The following is a 16470-nucleotide window of genomic DNA, read 5'->3' on the forward strand; positions in this document are numbered from 1 at the left end:
AGTTCACATAATGTGAGGGGAGGGGAGCTAGTACTATTGATTATTCTGCAGTCTCCAGAATGCTGCTAGATTATATTTTACAGCTGAAGGTTGATTTGAGAGTGGAAAGTGACCATACGCCCTTGACTCTGTGTGAGATCCCCTGATCATAAAATCTTTATTTTGAAGGATCCTATCTCAGTAAATGCTGACACAGCCTGCTGCTTACGTATCAGATGGACCAGCGAGACTGCTAAACATCTGAGTGATCTAATTGAGTCAGAGGAATTGTTGCATCTGAGATCTAATCTCTTAACAGCCGATTCAATGAATGAAATTTTAGATCATTATCAATCACTGATTCAACATTTGCAGGGTCCTCTCACTATTGAGAAGCAATTGGGCCCCCATCCAACAACAATAGATCTAGACCATGGTTGGACCATTATTGTGTTCTAGCCAGGAAACAGCTGGTTAGGGAATTTCATTTATTTAGAGCAAGGAACCCTTCAATATCTTATCAATCAGTTACGACACTGAAAAAACAGTATAAAAATCTGATTCGCCATAAGAAAAAACTGGCAATGAAAGAGTCCTGGCACCTTCTGATCCAGGCCTCTAGGTTAAAAAATTCCTCTAGATTCTGGTTGCTAGTCAGAGGGAGTATAAACCCTAAAAGAGCCTGAGATTATTATCTGATTCCAGCTGGAATATGGGAATCCCACTTTCGTGCTCACTTTATGGCTGTTGCAGACGGTCCCAAAATAATAGATGATACAGTGCATCCTCCCATCCCTGAATGGCCCCCTGTTACTCCTGGGGAGATTAATGAACTGGTTGGGCAGCAAAGTTCTGGGAAAGTGCCCTGAGGGGATTTTGTCCCTATTGAACTGATTTGTCCCTATTGAACTGAATACTGGCATGGTGGGCTCCAGTATTCGCTTCACTCTTCACATTAACCAAACTGCACGTATACCTCATGATTGGGGTTTGTCTATAATTATCCCATTTTTTTAAAAAGGAAACAAAACTGACCCAGCTAACTATAGACCAATTAGCCTTCTCTCCATAACTGGTAAACACCAGACACTTATATAGGAAGCTCCTTGACTGATTTGATCAAGAAAGTGTACTGGCAGATAAGCAGGCAGGCTTTAGAGCTGGGTGATCTGCTCTTGACCAGGGCTTGGTCCTGAGACATTTAATTAATAAGTACAAGAACAAGCTGAGGGGTGCACTCTATGCCACCTTTGTGGACTTTAAAGCAGCCTTTGATCACATTTCTCGTGATGGATTATGGATGAAGCTATCAAATTCTTCAATCGACCAAAGGTTGCTTTTGTTAATTAAAAATCTTCACAAGGGCTCCCATTTAAGAGTGCACTGCAACCCATAGGGCTATTTAACAAGCCCAATTAGTGCTGAGAGGGAGTCAGGCAGAGTTGTATATTAGCTCCACTACTGTTTAATTATTATGTCAATGACATGGTGGATAGACTCTCTAATCTGGAATTTCATCCCCCAAAATTGGGCAGTAGACATTTATCCATCCTCCTCTATGCAGAGGATGCTGTGCTCCTGTCACTGTCTTTGGTGGGGATGAGGAAAATGTTGAGAGCTTTGGCTGACTATTGTCATGAAAACCTGCTTTCCATGAACCATCAGAAGAAAAATGTCATAATGTTTGCCAGGAAACCCATTTTGCACAAATGGCAAATTAATGGGGTTAGTGTAGCCCAGACAACCCAATATAAATATTTTGGGGTCATTTTCCAGGCATCAGGTAGTTGGAAAGAACAAACTAATTACACCTTTACAAATGCTCAGAGATCAACCACCATGATTCTGAGATTATTTTTCTCTTCTGGAGTAGACATGTTCCAGCTGCTATCAAGGTTTTTCAAGCCAAAGTTATTCCCCAGCTTCTTTATGGCTCTCAGATCTGTATATACAGTGATTTCCATCCACTTGAGAGGGTCCAGTCTAAATTCCTTAGGGCCATCTTTTCAACCCTCTGCTGTGTGTCAAATGCTAAGTTGCATTTGGAAGCGGGCTTGTCAAGCTTGGAGTCCTGTGCCTGGACTTATATCTTCAACTTTTGGTTGACACTGATTTATTCCCCTTCTGGCCTAGCTCACCTAATTTTTAAGGATGAACATCCCTCTGATTGGATGCATCTAATTACTGAAAAGCTACAATCATATGGGCTGTCAATAGAATATCTTCTCCCTCTGGTCTATGATAATGCTCTGGTGATCCTTAAGAGGTGTATTATTGATATAGCATGCCAGTCAGATTTAAGCCAGGCACCAAGCCTCGCAAGATTTGGAACCACCAAGCCCTCACAAAAAACAGCTAAATATCTGTATGACTTGATATAACCAGCATACAGTAGAGCCCCAACATTGGTCCGGCTGGATGTGCTGCCCTCTGAAGTACTAGAGGGTATTTATAGGAGAGTTCCTTATTTGGAGAGACTGTGCCCTTGTGGAAGTGGGAATATTGAGACAGTTGGCCATGTGCTTCTGTATTGTTCTTTCTGTCGCAAGCTACGTTCCAAATATATTGCTCCTCTCATTCTTAGATACCCTGACAATTCGGATGAACGTTATATAAACTTATTTCTTTCTGATAAACACATCTATGTCTCACACTCAGTAGCCAAATTCTGTATGGCTGCGATTAAAATTCGCTCATGGTGTGTCAGAAACGGTTTTAATCGTCCCTCCTTTTTCTTTTTAATTTGGTTTTATCCTAAATATTTTTAGCTCAACCTTCTATGTAACTGATTTTTATATGTATATGTATTTATATTGATATATATGTGTTTATATTGCTATCCACCCTCAGGGTAGATTTATTTGATCTGGAATGCGATCAAAGATTGCAATAAACTGAACTGAACTGAATCCCTGCAGATGTCTTCCTGGGTAATCAAGTTCTTTGTTTTAATCCTGCCAGGTATCTTAACTTGATTACAGTACCAAAATATCATAGAGCCCTGACACTGGCACACTGTAATGCCCTACAAACTGCAGTTTTGGAAGGAAGATATTTTTAAAAACCCTTATAATGAACATCTTTGTTATTGTAAATCTGGTGCTATTGAAACCATGGCGCATGTACCAGTACTTCTTTATTGCAAATGTCATTGTGACTTCTGGTACAAATATATAACACCTTTTATAATCTGCTATCCAGGACATACTGATTTCTTTGATCTTAGTTACCTTTTAGCTGACCAGAATGAGACAATGAAGCTGTTCTCACGAGCTGCAGGAACCGGGCTGAGGGAGTCCAGCCTGGTTCCTGCAGCTCGTGAGAACCAATGGGCTCCAGAGCGAGCTCAGTGGCTGCACGGCGGCAAGCCTGCTTACAGAGCCACCCCTTTAAACAAGATTAACAGAGCAAGTGCTCCATTAAACTTGCTTTTTTTGGTCATGTGTCTGCCGTGGCTGCTTGCAGCTGTGGTGGACACACTCGGGGGGAGGGGGGATCCCAGTTATGCACCACACACTTGCACGGTGCGTTACTGGGGATCCGGGGACACCTTTGCCTGATCGCCAGAGCTGCTGGGTGTGAGCTGCGGCCAGGCGTGAGAGCATTGGAGCCAAGCTTGCCTGAGGAGGGGGGCTGGCGATTGCCCGAGGGGGGCCTGGCAATTCACTTGCCCGAGGAGGGGTACATGATCATCTGTGGGGAGAGCAGGTCAGATCTGCTCTTCCCGTGGATTCCCTTTCAGCTCTATACACTGATCGTGTGTAGAGCCTTTAAATCTTATAACGTGGCTAAGTTCTGGTCATAATCTATAATTTGGTCAATATCTATTGTGTAGATATTGTAATAAAGATATTGAGGCTATTCACATGTGTGTGCAAAACCAGGCTGAGGGAGCACAGCCCGGTTTGGCATGCGTGTGTTAACCGCCGGGATCAGGCCCGATCCCGGCAGCACCACAGCAACAAACCCGCTTGTGGAGCCTCCCTCCCAAACGAGGTTTTGTAATCATCCGTCAGCTGTGGCTGCTTGCAGCTGTGGCTGCCAGACTGCGGTGCCCTTGGGGAGGGGAGGGGGGATTCCCATAATGGCAGTGCATTATTGGAGCTCTGGGGGGTGGAGGCAGGGTGGCACATCCTAGCACCCCAGCCCTCGGAGCTACTAGCAGCAGCCAGTGCTCATCTAGGCGAGTGATCTGTACATCCAGGGAAGACAGCATGATCGTCATGGGGAGGTAAGCTCTTCAGGGCTTCCTCCACACAGACCCTGCAGCCTTTTCTCACTGCTCATGAGAAAAAAGCTCATTGATTCATTCTGTTTGCCCCTCTGGGGTAACCTCAGCTTCACTGACCAAGCCTAATCTGCAGTTATTTATGCCTACTTATATCTTGCCAGTAAATTTGGGTCCACTCTACCATACAGATACCTGCCTGCTCCCCTGACTAGTAGAGTTGGCTGCAGAAGGGAAAGTGTTCCCCTAGCACTGGAGGAGCCAAGAAGGAAATGAGGCAGGAGTATAATTTTCTTGCTCATCTCTTTACACAGCTTTTCTATATACTTTAGCTATTATTTAAAATTGTACATAAGAACAGCCCTGCTGGATCAGGTCCTAGGCCCATTAAGTCCAGCATCCTGTTTCACTCAGTGGCCCACCAGATGCCTATGGGAAGCCCACAGGCAAGAGCTGAGAGCATCCTCTCTCTCCTTCTGTTACTCCCCTGCAACTGGTATTTAGAGGAATCCTGCTTCTGAAGTTGGAGGTGGCCTATAGCCTCAGACCAGTAGCCATTAATAGCCCTGTCCTCCATGAATTTATCTAAACCTCTCTTAAAGGGGTGATAGCCAGGCTGCTTCTCTTGTGGCAGAGAATTCCATAGGTTAATTATGTGTTGTGTAAAACAGTACTTTCATGGGATGACCCTGGTTCCAGTGCTATGTGAGAGGGAGAAATATTTCTCTCTATCAATTCTCTCAATACCATGTATGATTTCTCTATCATGTCTCCTCTCAGTCTGTCTTTTTTCTAAACTAAAAACCCCCAGGTGTTTGCCTCATAAGGAAGGTGCTCCAGGCCCCTGATCATCTTGGTTGCCCTCTTCTGCACCTTTTCCAGTTCTACAATGTCCTCCTTATGGTGACCAGAACTGTACTCAGCACTCCAGTTTTATTTTCTTTCTTTCCTGGCACCTGAGTAATTCCACAAGCTTCAAAACAGAATGTCCCTGAAGAACGTGACCTGGATACCAGCCACAAACATGCAATTCAATGCACACATGTTTGACACAGGACATGGGTCTGAGGTGCAAGCGTGGGAACAGCTTCTTCCCAATAGCTTTGGGGCACCAAGCCTTCCCGGCCTGACAACCAGAAAAGCACCACGTTTTACTGTGTCAGAATGTAAGCTTGTTTCTGCCTCCCTCCTCTGTAGGAGATGATGAAAGTTTCCAGTTCTTCTAGGGCAAAGGTCACCCATGCATGTTTTTAAAAGACATGAAATACAGCAGCCTCAGGGCAAGAGCCATTTATGACACAATGCAACTTGCCTGGGACCTTCCCAGATGAAACAAAAGTCGATATTTGTGCAATAAAATTTAACACTTACAGTACTGATGATTTCCAGACAGACAAGAAATTAGTTACTGAAAGGATGTAGCTGTTGCATCATAAAAAAGAACCCACCACTTTTCATCCTTTTGTCATTATATGATATTCACTGATTTATACTGAATCTGATCCATAAATCAGATGTGGCTTCTAGAACAATTTTTGGAGCCTTCGTGAATTTTAATATTTACAAATTTAAAAGGCAGCATCAGTGAGCAGGGATGGCAGCTGTGATGCTATGAGCTTGGGATCCTCCTTTGCCACCTAAACTTCAGGTGGCAGCAGTGGTGAGGATGCTGTTATTCACTTTTTTCTGGTGAGTGTGTGCAATCCTTCTTTTCTGGCTTACTTGGAAAGTGTCATTTATACCACAATAACCTTCTGCTTAGACAACTGTAAGGTCCTATATATCATGCTGCCCTTGGAACTGGCTCAGAAACATCAGTTTGTGCAAAATGCAAGTAGTATCCTAGCTGTCTGCTAGGAAATACAAGCAGAGAGTCTATTACTTTAATCCTGACCTGCCTGCAATGGTTGCCAGTTAGTTTATGAGCTCCGTGCAAGATGCTATTTTTGACAAAGCCCTAAACATCCTGGGGCCTCTTTTTAACACTTTCCCCCCAAATGTACCTCCCTGTCTGGGTCCTTGGATAATCAAGCCTCGCCATTCTGTTTGTGCCATCTCTGGTGAGAAGATCACAGAGGTAAGCAAGATGAGAAGGATTTGTGTATTTAGACCCTCATTGTTTATACTCTGTGTATGGAGGTACAAGTGGGATGTGCATAGTAGGGGTGTGCACAGAACTGTCTGACCCGGTTCGGTTCGAGGCCAGACCGGCATCAAACAGAACCCGGCCAGTTTGGTCTGGCCCCCATTGAACCCCCTTGGGCCTCACAGAGAGCATTTTTGCATGCGCTGCAGTGGCCAAAATGGCCACCGCTTGCTTTACAGAGGCTCTAAAGGGCCAAAAAGACTACCTTTACCCAGCCACAGCGGTGATGAGGAAGGCCTGCGGGGGGGGGAGAGGGAAGCCTCACAGGAACCCCCCCCCCATGGCTACAGCAAGCCCCCCAAAGGGGCTACAGGTAGTTACTTTTACTTTTAATTTTTTTTAAAAAAAAGTTTGCGGACCTGCCGGACTGGACTGGTGGTTCGGTTCTGGTCCGGAAAGAACCGGGGTGGGGGGTGGGGTTTGGTTCGATTACAAACCCATGAACCCCCGGACCAAACCATTGGACAGCAGACCGCCAGACCTGTTCCACATGTCCCTAGTGCATAGGCCTCCGCCCTTGCCAATATTCCACTGAATGTGTGGACATCAGGGTTGGAAAATGCACAGATTTTTATTTTTTTATTGCGGGGGAGGGAGAAGACCAGTGGGCATGGCACTGCTTGTCCTCAAATACTCTGAAGAGGTGTGTGTGTGCGAGGCGGGGGGCGGGGGACATCTGAATACCATCAAGTTCTTCTCTGCTGTGGGCACCCTTTCCAATGGAAAATAGGATGACCACCATTTCCTTATTTATATTTCTATATCAGATGAAGACTGCCTTGCTTTCTATATAGTTTGGAGTGGGTTTTGTTGCTTACACAGCCTGGTTAAGAAGACTTCTTTGATTTGTACCCCCCACCCAACTCTGCTTCAAATGCTAGTGTTGAATGTTGTGTTGCTTTAAAAAGCAGTTTGTTTGTTTTTATCCTTTTATGGATTGTATTGAACACCATTAGTGTGAAGGGGATGGGGTCTGATGAGCATCTAAACAAACTAAGAAGCAGAGGTGTAGCTATAATTGAGCATGGGCAGGGGACAAATGTCTCTGAGTCCCTGAGGGAAAGGGGCCCACCTCCTGAGTGACAGCTTGTGCTTTGCTATCCCCCTCACATTTATCTGGAGGTAGGGGAGACATGGGCCCATCTTCACTTTTTGCCCAAGGACCCATGCAAACCAACACACAAATAAGAAGGTACGGAGAGACGTCACCATGAAGCAGCAAGTGGCAGTGGCAGCTAAAGCAGCAGTGAGCAGTCTCAGATCCCTGAATATGCCCCAAATCAACTTTTACATTTAGTGGACTGGGTCACCACTAAAGTCACAAGGTCCTAAGCTGTAAGTATTTCTAGTATTTTATTTTATTTATTATACTGCCTAACCTGCCAGAGGTGGTTCACGTGAATAAAATGAAATAAAAATTTGGGGGGAGGGAGCATCGGAACAGTAAAAATTAAAACAATTTAAATCTATTTAAAAGTGTTGTAGAGCAGGAGAGCTGGTCTTGTGGTAGCAAGCATGAATTGTCCCCTTTGCTAAGCAGGGCCAACCCTGATTTGCATTTGAATGGGAGACTACATGTAAGCGTTGTAAGACATCCCCCATAGGGGATGGAGCTGCTCTGGAAAGAGCATCTGTATTCTTGCATGCAGAAGGTTCAAAGTTGGCATCTCCAAGGTAGGACTGAGAGAGACTCCTGCCTGTAGCAACTTTGGAGAAACCACTGTCAGTCTGTGTAGACATGAGGGTCTGACTTGGTATAAGGTCGCTCCCTATGTTCTCAAACATGGGTCTCTAAATGTGGTGGGAATATGACTCCCATCATCTCCAGCTACAATGGGCTTCAGCCTCTTCAGTAATGGAAAGGATCTTCTGTGTTGAAAACCCCTGCTTCACCAAAGATACTGACGAGCCACAACGTATTCCTTGGCTTCCTTTCTCCATCATGCATTTTTTCCATAGATGCACATCCAGGTAGTGCTGTCAACAGGAGGAACAGGAAGCACATACCTTTGGGAAAACATATCAGGTTTGCTTGGTAAGTAAGTCTCAGCATTTTTGTCCCCTGGCAGTAGTTAATAGCAACATCCGATGATCGTATTTTCACATGCTGTCTATTGTCTGGAATTAGAAATTCTGCAAGCAGAGAAATGCCCTTTCAAAAACCATGATGCAAACCAAAGAAAATCTCATTTTGCCTGCTGGCAATTGTTATGTAATCTATTCTGAGTTACTGACAGTGATGGAGGAGGAAAGAGATGTTATTGGTGTTCTGTCTTCACCTACATCTTTATACTGTCAGTAGATTTGTCCAAGTTTGCATCAGCATTGCTTTATCATATTGTCATCATCAGGGATTTTCTGACTGTTATGTTGGCAAAGGGGCAGAAAACATTCTATGAGCTAACAGGTGTTCCTGTTTAATGTATTGTAATCTAAGCATCTGGCTAGTTGCTTAGAATTAGTTTTGGATGGAGATATTGGAATTAATATTGGAGGCAGAAACCATTAGAGTCTCCAGTATTAACTCCTAGAGAAGTTTAGGAACAAGTAACCGCTCTGAAGAGAATTGTAAAATAACTACTGAGCTCGTTCTCACAACCAGCCCTACCTGGGTAGAATAGGGCTAGCCCAGGTAAGCCTACTTGTGAACAGCACTAGGATTGCTCTCGATCCTGCCACTCTTCCCCCTGGTAGCTCTGCTTTTACTTCTCTAACTCTACTCGGGTTAAAAGTAAGATAGGAGGATGAGTGCACACCTCCTACCTCACTCCCAGGTCATGTGGATACTCGGGCTGCTGGTAGCCATCTTTGCCATAGAGCTGGGGAGAAGGAATGGCCTGGCAGCAGGAACTTTCCCAATGCACCACACTGGCACTGCTCAAGTGGTACATTGTGAGATTCTTGGCACTCGGTTTCCTCTTTCCTGTTCCCACTTGCTGCTGCGCTGTTTGTCTGAGTGCATGGGTGGAGGAGCCCTGTTTGGGCTCTGATTGTGTGGGGCAAGGCAGATAGGCTCCTGCCTTCCCCTCAGCCCCCTCCAGCCCCAGCCGTAGGAACAAAGAAATCTGCCATATACTGAGTCAGACCATTGGTCCATCTAGTTCAGTACTGTCTACACACACTGGCAGTGGCTTCTCTAAGTTTGCAGGCAGGAGTCACTCTCAGCCTCACTTGCAGATGCCAGGGAGGGGACTTGGAACCTCCTGCATGCAGATGTTCTTCCCAGAGGGGCCCCATCCCCTAAGGGGAATATCTTAGAGTGCTCACATGTAGTTCCCCATTCAAATACAAACCAGGGTGGAACCTGCTTAGCAAAGGTGACAATTCATGCTTGCTACCACAAGACTAGCTCTCCTCCCTACCACTTTGGTATATGAACAACTTTTCAGTTTGTGCCTTTGAGGGCTACTATAGTAGCTTCTTTGAAAAATAGAGTGTGTAGCTCTCTTCACATGAAGTGGTATAGCTCCTATGGAAGCCTGGGATGTATTTTCCTATATACAGTACAACAGACAGAAAGACACTCCAGACCAGGAGGCCTGGATTAGGCCTATGAGAAGAGCTTAAAGCATTAGCACAATCATAAGTGATTAAGTGATCCTTTAGATATCATGGTGCCCTTGGAATGGACCCAGAAACAATCTAGTGACTACAGCTCTGTGTGTGTGTGTAAGAGAGAGAGAGAGAGATGTTTGAACCAGCACATCTCTAACAACCATGAAGCTATGTTCTAAACCTTATTCAGGGCATCCTGATTGCCTATTCAATTCAGCCAACTCTAGACTTTTTATCATTTTATTTGTTTGTTTGTTTTATTTTATTTATACCAGCTAAATCAGCAATCTCAAGGTGATTTGCAGACTTTAAAAAAAACTCAGCTAAAAACAGTTAAATAAAAGATCTGAAGACATGATTTAAATGATGCATCTTGAAGGCCAACAATGAAGTCAGCCCATGCATCTCAGCAGGGAGTGTGTTCCAGAGCCCAGGGGTGGCTACAGAGAAGGCCAAACCCTGAAATACTGCCAAACACGTTGGAGGCAAACCTCCCCAGATGACCTTAAGGAATGGTGGTGGGAGGCAGGGAGGGGCGTTATATAGAAGAAGGCTTTCTCTTAAATTACCTAGGCTTAGGCTGTTTAAAACTGTCTAGGACTGGCACCTTGTATTTCTCCCGGAAACATTGGCAGACATGTTACAACAGCATGGATGCTACCAACGGCATGGATAATTGTGGCCAGGCTATTTCTGTCTAGGAACAACTATAACTCAGGGCCAATCCTTGTAGTTCACCACAAACATATTGGCAGAGATGTTATCACAGCATTTCAGCACTCCCTGCTGAAATAAAAAGCTCCCCATCTCTGACAGCTTTTAAAAGGTCTCTGAAGACACATGTATTCACCCAAGCTCTTTAACTAGAATTTTGGTTTAAATTGTTTTAACATTTTAATTTTTGTTTTATGTTGCAACCCCACCCAAAGCAAGGACGCCACCACAGTTTAGAACCATGGAACTCCATCAGCAGTAGTACCTCCATCTTATTTGGACTGACCTTCAGATTATTCACCCGCCTCCCCCGCCAGTCCATGGACACTTACTATAATTGAAATGCACATTAAAAAAAACAAAATCAAATTGAATAATCAGTTCTTATCCAACCTTCTGAAAATCCATTGACTATTGTGCTTTGCTGTGGCAACATTGCACTGATGCTAGGAGGCAGTAGGGACATATGGACAGGTCTTAGATGCCAGAAACAGTACCACCTGCTCTGTCTCTGTTTCACTACTCTTTCTGCAGCATTATCGGGACTTTGGAATGCACTCCCAAACAGGATTAGAGCTTCTCCATCTCTGGCTGCTCAGCCAAGAAATAGCTGCAGACATACCCGTTTAATCAGGCCTTTGGTTACATAATTTTAAAGTTTATATTGGTAGAGAATTTTAAAGCTGTTTTAATTATTTTGATGATTTAATTGGTTGGTGGGGGTGGGGTTTTTGGGGGGGATATTTTGTAAACCACCTAGAGATATATATGTTGCTCAGTATACATACATACTTATGTACATGCATACATACATACATACATACATACATACCAGGCTCAGATTGGCCCGCAGGGAAACAGGGCATATTCCCGGTGCACCCCAACCACAGGGCGCCTCTGGGCCCACCGCATTCAGGAGCAGTGAATACTCCCACCCTTAAGTACCCATTCTGCTCAAAACCCGGTGCCCTCCCCACATACATTCCACCGCCCTCTCAGTGCCCCCACTCCGGCCCTGATACATACCACAACTGTGTCAGTCAGTGTCAGTGGCTCGTTGTGTGAATTCAGAGTTAGAGGAGTTCTGACCTGGTTTGACCAGTTTGAACCCGAACCCTTAAAAAAGGCAGTCAGTCTGTGTTCAGACTGAATCCGGCCTGTTCTGTTACAGACCAGTTTGACCCGGTTCGACGGGTGATGCTTGTAAAGGGGAATCCAGTGAAGATTCCCCTTTACAAGCAAAGGGGAATCCTGCTTTTAAAGGATTTCTAAGGGCAGCTGGGGCAGTGGTGAGAGGGCACCTTTCCGGCAGTGCTGGCAGCTCTAAATCCCAGTGCTGCCCCCCACCCGCCCAGCAGCACGGCCAGCATGGTGGTGGTGAAGTTCCAGCCTCTGCAGATGTGTGGAGATCATTTGTGTGACCGCCGGCACTAGTAAGGTGCCTTCTTGCCGCTGCACACCCCCAGCCACCCTTAGAAACTTTCTAAAGGCAGGATTCCCTTTGCTTGTAAAGGGGAATCCTCACTGGATACCCTTTTACAAGCATAGCCCCTCAAACTGGGTTGAACCAGTCCAACCTGGTTCGATTCAACGACCTGGGCCACAGGCTGGTTTGACCAAACTGGTTCACAGACCAGTGGTTCAGTTCAAATTGGGATCAAATTTGACAGTTCCGTGTGTACCCCTATTCAGAGTTAGCTTCAGAATTGAAAAAGAAATAATATCTATTGTTCTTGGATTCTCTGGGCGGTCAAAGGAGATATGCAGTGATCCCATATTTATCAAATCTTCCGAGCTGTTCTGATGACTATTCTGTATGTTATATTTCATTGTACCATGATGATAAGATTTCTTGAGGCGAGTCTCACGATCAGTGAGACTCGCTGGGAAGAGGTTTGCGCAGGCAGGAAGCCCTCGTCCCCGCAGATGAGCAGGCAGGAAGCCCTGGGCAGCCAGATTGGCCGCCCACACAACTGTCGGCTCCGTTACGGAGCCGGCAGGGGCTGGGGGGATCAGGGGCCATGTGGCCACGGAGGTTCCAGGATGCCGTGCACAAGTGTGCGGGGCATCCTGGAGAGACCCCTGAGCCAAGGGTCTCCTCATGTGTTGCCATGGCGTGGAGCCGCGCTGTGGCAACACACGACCAAAAAACCCAGGTTAGCGGAGCACTCGCTCTGCTAACTTGGGCTAAGGGGAAGGGGAATCAGCGGGGTTTGCTGCCGGGAGCCGCGCTGCTCCCATTGCAGCACACGACTGCTAAAAAGTGGGCTATGCTCCCTTAGCCTGCTTTTTTGGCAATCGTGAGAATCGCCTCCTTATGTAGTCACCAAGTTCTGCCTAATTAACTTAACTCTTTCACCTGGTGTGCTGCTGTCCTGCTGAAGATTTCCCCCAAAACTGCTATTTGCTAGAGATGTGCGAACTGGTTCGAGGTTGAGGTGGCTTGCTCTTGAACTGGCCTGGTTTGAGGGCAAGCCCTTGAGCTGAACCAGTTCTGTTTGGCTCAAGGTCGAGCTGAACCCACTGTGCCAGTCCAGGGCCAGTTCAGAGTTTGTTTTTTTAAATAAAGTGAACTTACTGCCATTGCGGTGCTTCAGAGGGTGCTGTAGTGGCTGCAGGAGGGTCTCCTGAAGTCTCCCCTCCCCCCACCAGCCTCCTGTTTTTGGCCTGTCTTGGGCCTCTGTGTGCTGGAGGTGGCCATTTTGGAGGCCGCTGCACATGACCCTGCCACGCAAATGGCCAATGAGCATGCGCAGTGGCCTCCAAAATGGCCACTGTCAATGCACAGAGCCTGAAATGGGCCATTTCAGACCAGGGAGAGGGCGATGGGGGGAGGGGAGTCTTCAGGAGACCTCCCACAGCTGTGGCAGCACCCCCGCCCAACTTCCACAATGGTGACAATTTTTTAAAAGTCTTTAAAGACGCACCTGTATACCCAGGCTTTTAACTGATACTGTTTTGATTGTTTTTTAATGTTGTTTTAGAATATTGTTTTGAAAATTATAAATTGTCATATTTTAAATTTCTTGTTTTTGTTTTTAACTAATGTTTTAATATTGTTTTTACTTTGTTGTAAACCTCCCAGAGATGTAAGTTTTGGGCGGTATAAAATATGTAAAATAAACAAACAAACAAACAAACAAACAAATAAATGTGGTAAGTGCCATTTAAAAAAAAAAATCCACCCCCACCCCCTGAGTCAGGCCTGAATCAGTTCAGACCTGAGCCAGACCGGGTGCACAAAACCGGACTGGACCCGGTTTGAGTCTGGTTCTATTGAACCAAACTGGGTTTTCAAGTTTTGTGCACATCTCTACTATTTGCTTCTAAAAACAACTGATTTGGTGCAAATAACAGCTTTAGGGAAGCAATTTTTGGTGAAAAAAGAGCAACAGGGAAAAAGATAAATCTATCACACTCCATGCACCACAATCCTGATCAGAATTCCCTGTGACAACTGCTTTTAGTTTAAAGAGAGGCATTTCTGGGATGAAGCACACCTTTTAAAAATGCAGTTTGTTGTAATTTGCTTTGACTCCACGTATCTGTCTGAACTGAAACAGGGAAAGTCAAAAGTGATTCATCTTTCTGCTTTCTCAGCTTCTTGCATAACAAGTAAAAGGGCCATTTCAGTAACCCCTGGAGTGCGAAGATCAAGCCACAGGTGAAATCTGGAGGTAAAGCTAGATATAATGAGAAATGCATTGTTGCATTTCTTTCTTTTTTTAGTCTACTTTCCAGTAGGCTTATGAGATCACCCGGCATTCTGTCCCTCTGTCCACCCGCCTCCCCCACCCCCAACTTTGCAATGCCTGGACCAATATGAACCAAATTGGGTGCAGTTGTAGAGACACCTCAAATGCATAGTTTATTTTATTTATTTAACATATTTTTATACCACCCAAAACTTATGTCTGGGCGGTTTACAACAAGATTTTTTTAAAAAGGAAAACATTAGTGGCGTTTTAAAAAAAAATTAAAACAACAATTTAAAAATTTTTAAAACAATATTCTAAAAACAGCATTAAACCAAAACAATATCAGTTAAAAGCCTGGGTGAATAGATGCATCTTTAAAGATTTTTTAAAAGTTGTCAGAGATGGAGAGGCTCTTATTTCACTAGGGAGCGCATTCCAAAGCCACGGGGCAGCAACGGAGAAGGCCCGTCCCTGAGTAGCCACCAGACAAGCCGGTGGCAAATTCAGACTGCTCTCTCCTGATTATCTCAATGGGCGGTGGGGTTCATGCGGAAGAAGATGTTCTCTTAAATACCCAGGGCCCAAGCTGTTTAGGGCTTTATAGGTTATGACCAACACCTTGTATTTTGCCCAGAAACATATCGGCAGCCAGTGTAACTCTTTCAATATGGGAGTAATATGGTCTCTCCTAGATGACCCAGAGACCAGCCTGGCTGCCACATTCTGTAGTTCCCGGACTACGTACAAGAGCAGCCCCACATAGAGCGCATTGCAGTAATCCAGTCTGGAGGTTACCAGCAGATATATCACTGTTTTGAAGTCATCTGTCTCAAGAAACGGGCACAGCTGGCGTTTCAGGCGAAGCTGATAGAAGGCACCACTGGTTTGTGATGTCATCCCAATTCAAGATGTTAGACACATGAATGTTTGAAGTGCAAGTGGGCCAACTTGTAAACTGTCTAACCGATCTGTACCAAATTTAATCCAGTTGTAGGGATAGTGAAAGGAAAGTAGGCAGATTAGTTCTTACTAGAAGAACTTGTTTTTCTAGGGTAAATAGCAGCTGTCTGTTGTATTCGATCTAACAATCATATAATTAATTAATTAATTAATTAATCTATCCCTGTGGGGATCCTGTAGAGACTGTAGGGGATTAAGTCAGAAAGGAATGGAAAGGAGAATCGGGGTGGGGTGGGGAATGGAGTTGTTTCTGAAATGTTAGTTAAGCAAACCTAAGATTGCTTTGAAGCTATTCTGACGATGACTTAAAACTCTTAAACGAGGTTAACAGAGCAAGCACTTTGTTAACCTTGTTTTTCTGCTCATGTGTCAGCCGTGGTTGTGTGCAGCCATGGCTGGCACACTCGGGGTGGGTGGGAGAGGGGCCCATGAAGGTACCACGTAGTGACTTCCTGGGGTTTGGAGTGCTGTGCAGCGGTGCTCCCCTTCCCCCAATCCCTGGAGCTCCCATGGAGCCACAGCCGGGCGCAAGCGCGCCCGACTGGAGCAGCCACTCATCTGGGCAGCCAATCCAGCCGCCCAGCAATGAGCAACTGCTTGTGTGCAGGGAGAGCGGGCTAAGCCTGCTCTCCCGCACAAACCCTCCTGGCGCTTCACACTAATTGTGTGAAGCGCTTCTTTGTGTTTAAAACTGCCCAAGGACCCAATCCAGATCAATAGCATGGCAAGGGAGAGGGTTAAAACAAAATCCCTTCTGCTGTTCCATGGTTTCAATCTGCAGTACGCCAATCCAGCAGCAAGTTAAAAATTTAAAATAAAACCATTAGTCCTAGTCGTATGCTTAAGGTACTGTAGTTTTTAGTTTGATCCTAACTTTCTCCTTTTCTTGCTTTTGTGTAATGTGTTTCCTTGCTTTTGTGTAATGTGTGAACTGGTGTTGATAGTTCACACATTCTTGTTCAGAAGTGAAGTTTTGGGGAAATGGTAGAATGGGGTTTTAAAGGAGCATTTTCTCTTCCTCTCTCCCCTTTTTCTGATTTTCAAGAAGGGGTCTGTATTGTATAGCAGCCAGCATTTGTACTTGTATGTTTTAAAGATATTTAGGGGTTGGATACAAGGATATACAGATTTCTCACCTTTGCATATACTACAGCTTATTGAAAGGCAGAAGTATCAATTTAACACATTTA

This window comes from Hemicordylus capensis, chromosome 4 (assembly GCF_027244095.1).
Source record: "Hemicordylus capensis ecotype Gifberg chromosome 4, rHemCap1.1.pri, whole genome shotgun sequence".
Lineage (NCBI taxonomy): Eukaryota > Metazoa > Chordata > Lepidosauria > Squamata > Cordylidae > Hemicordylus > Hemicordylus capensis.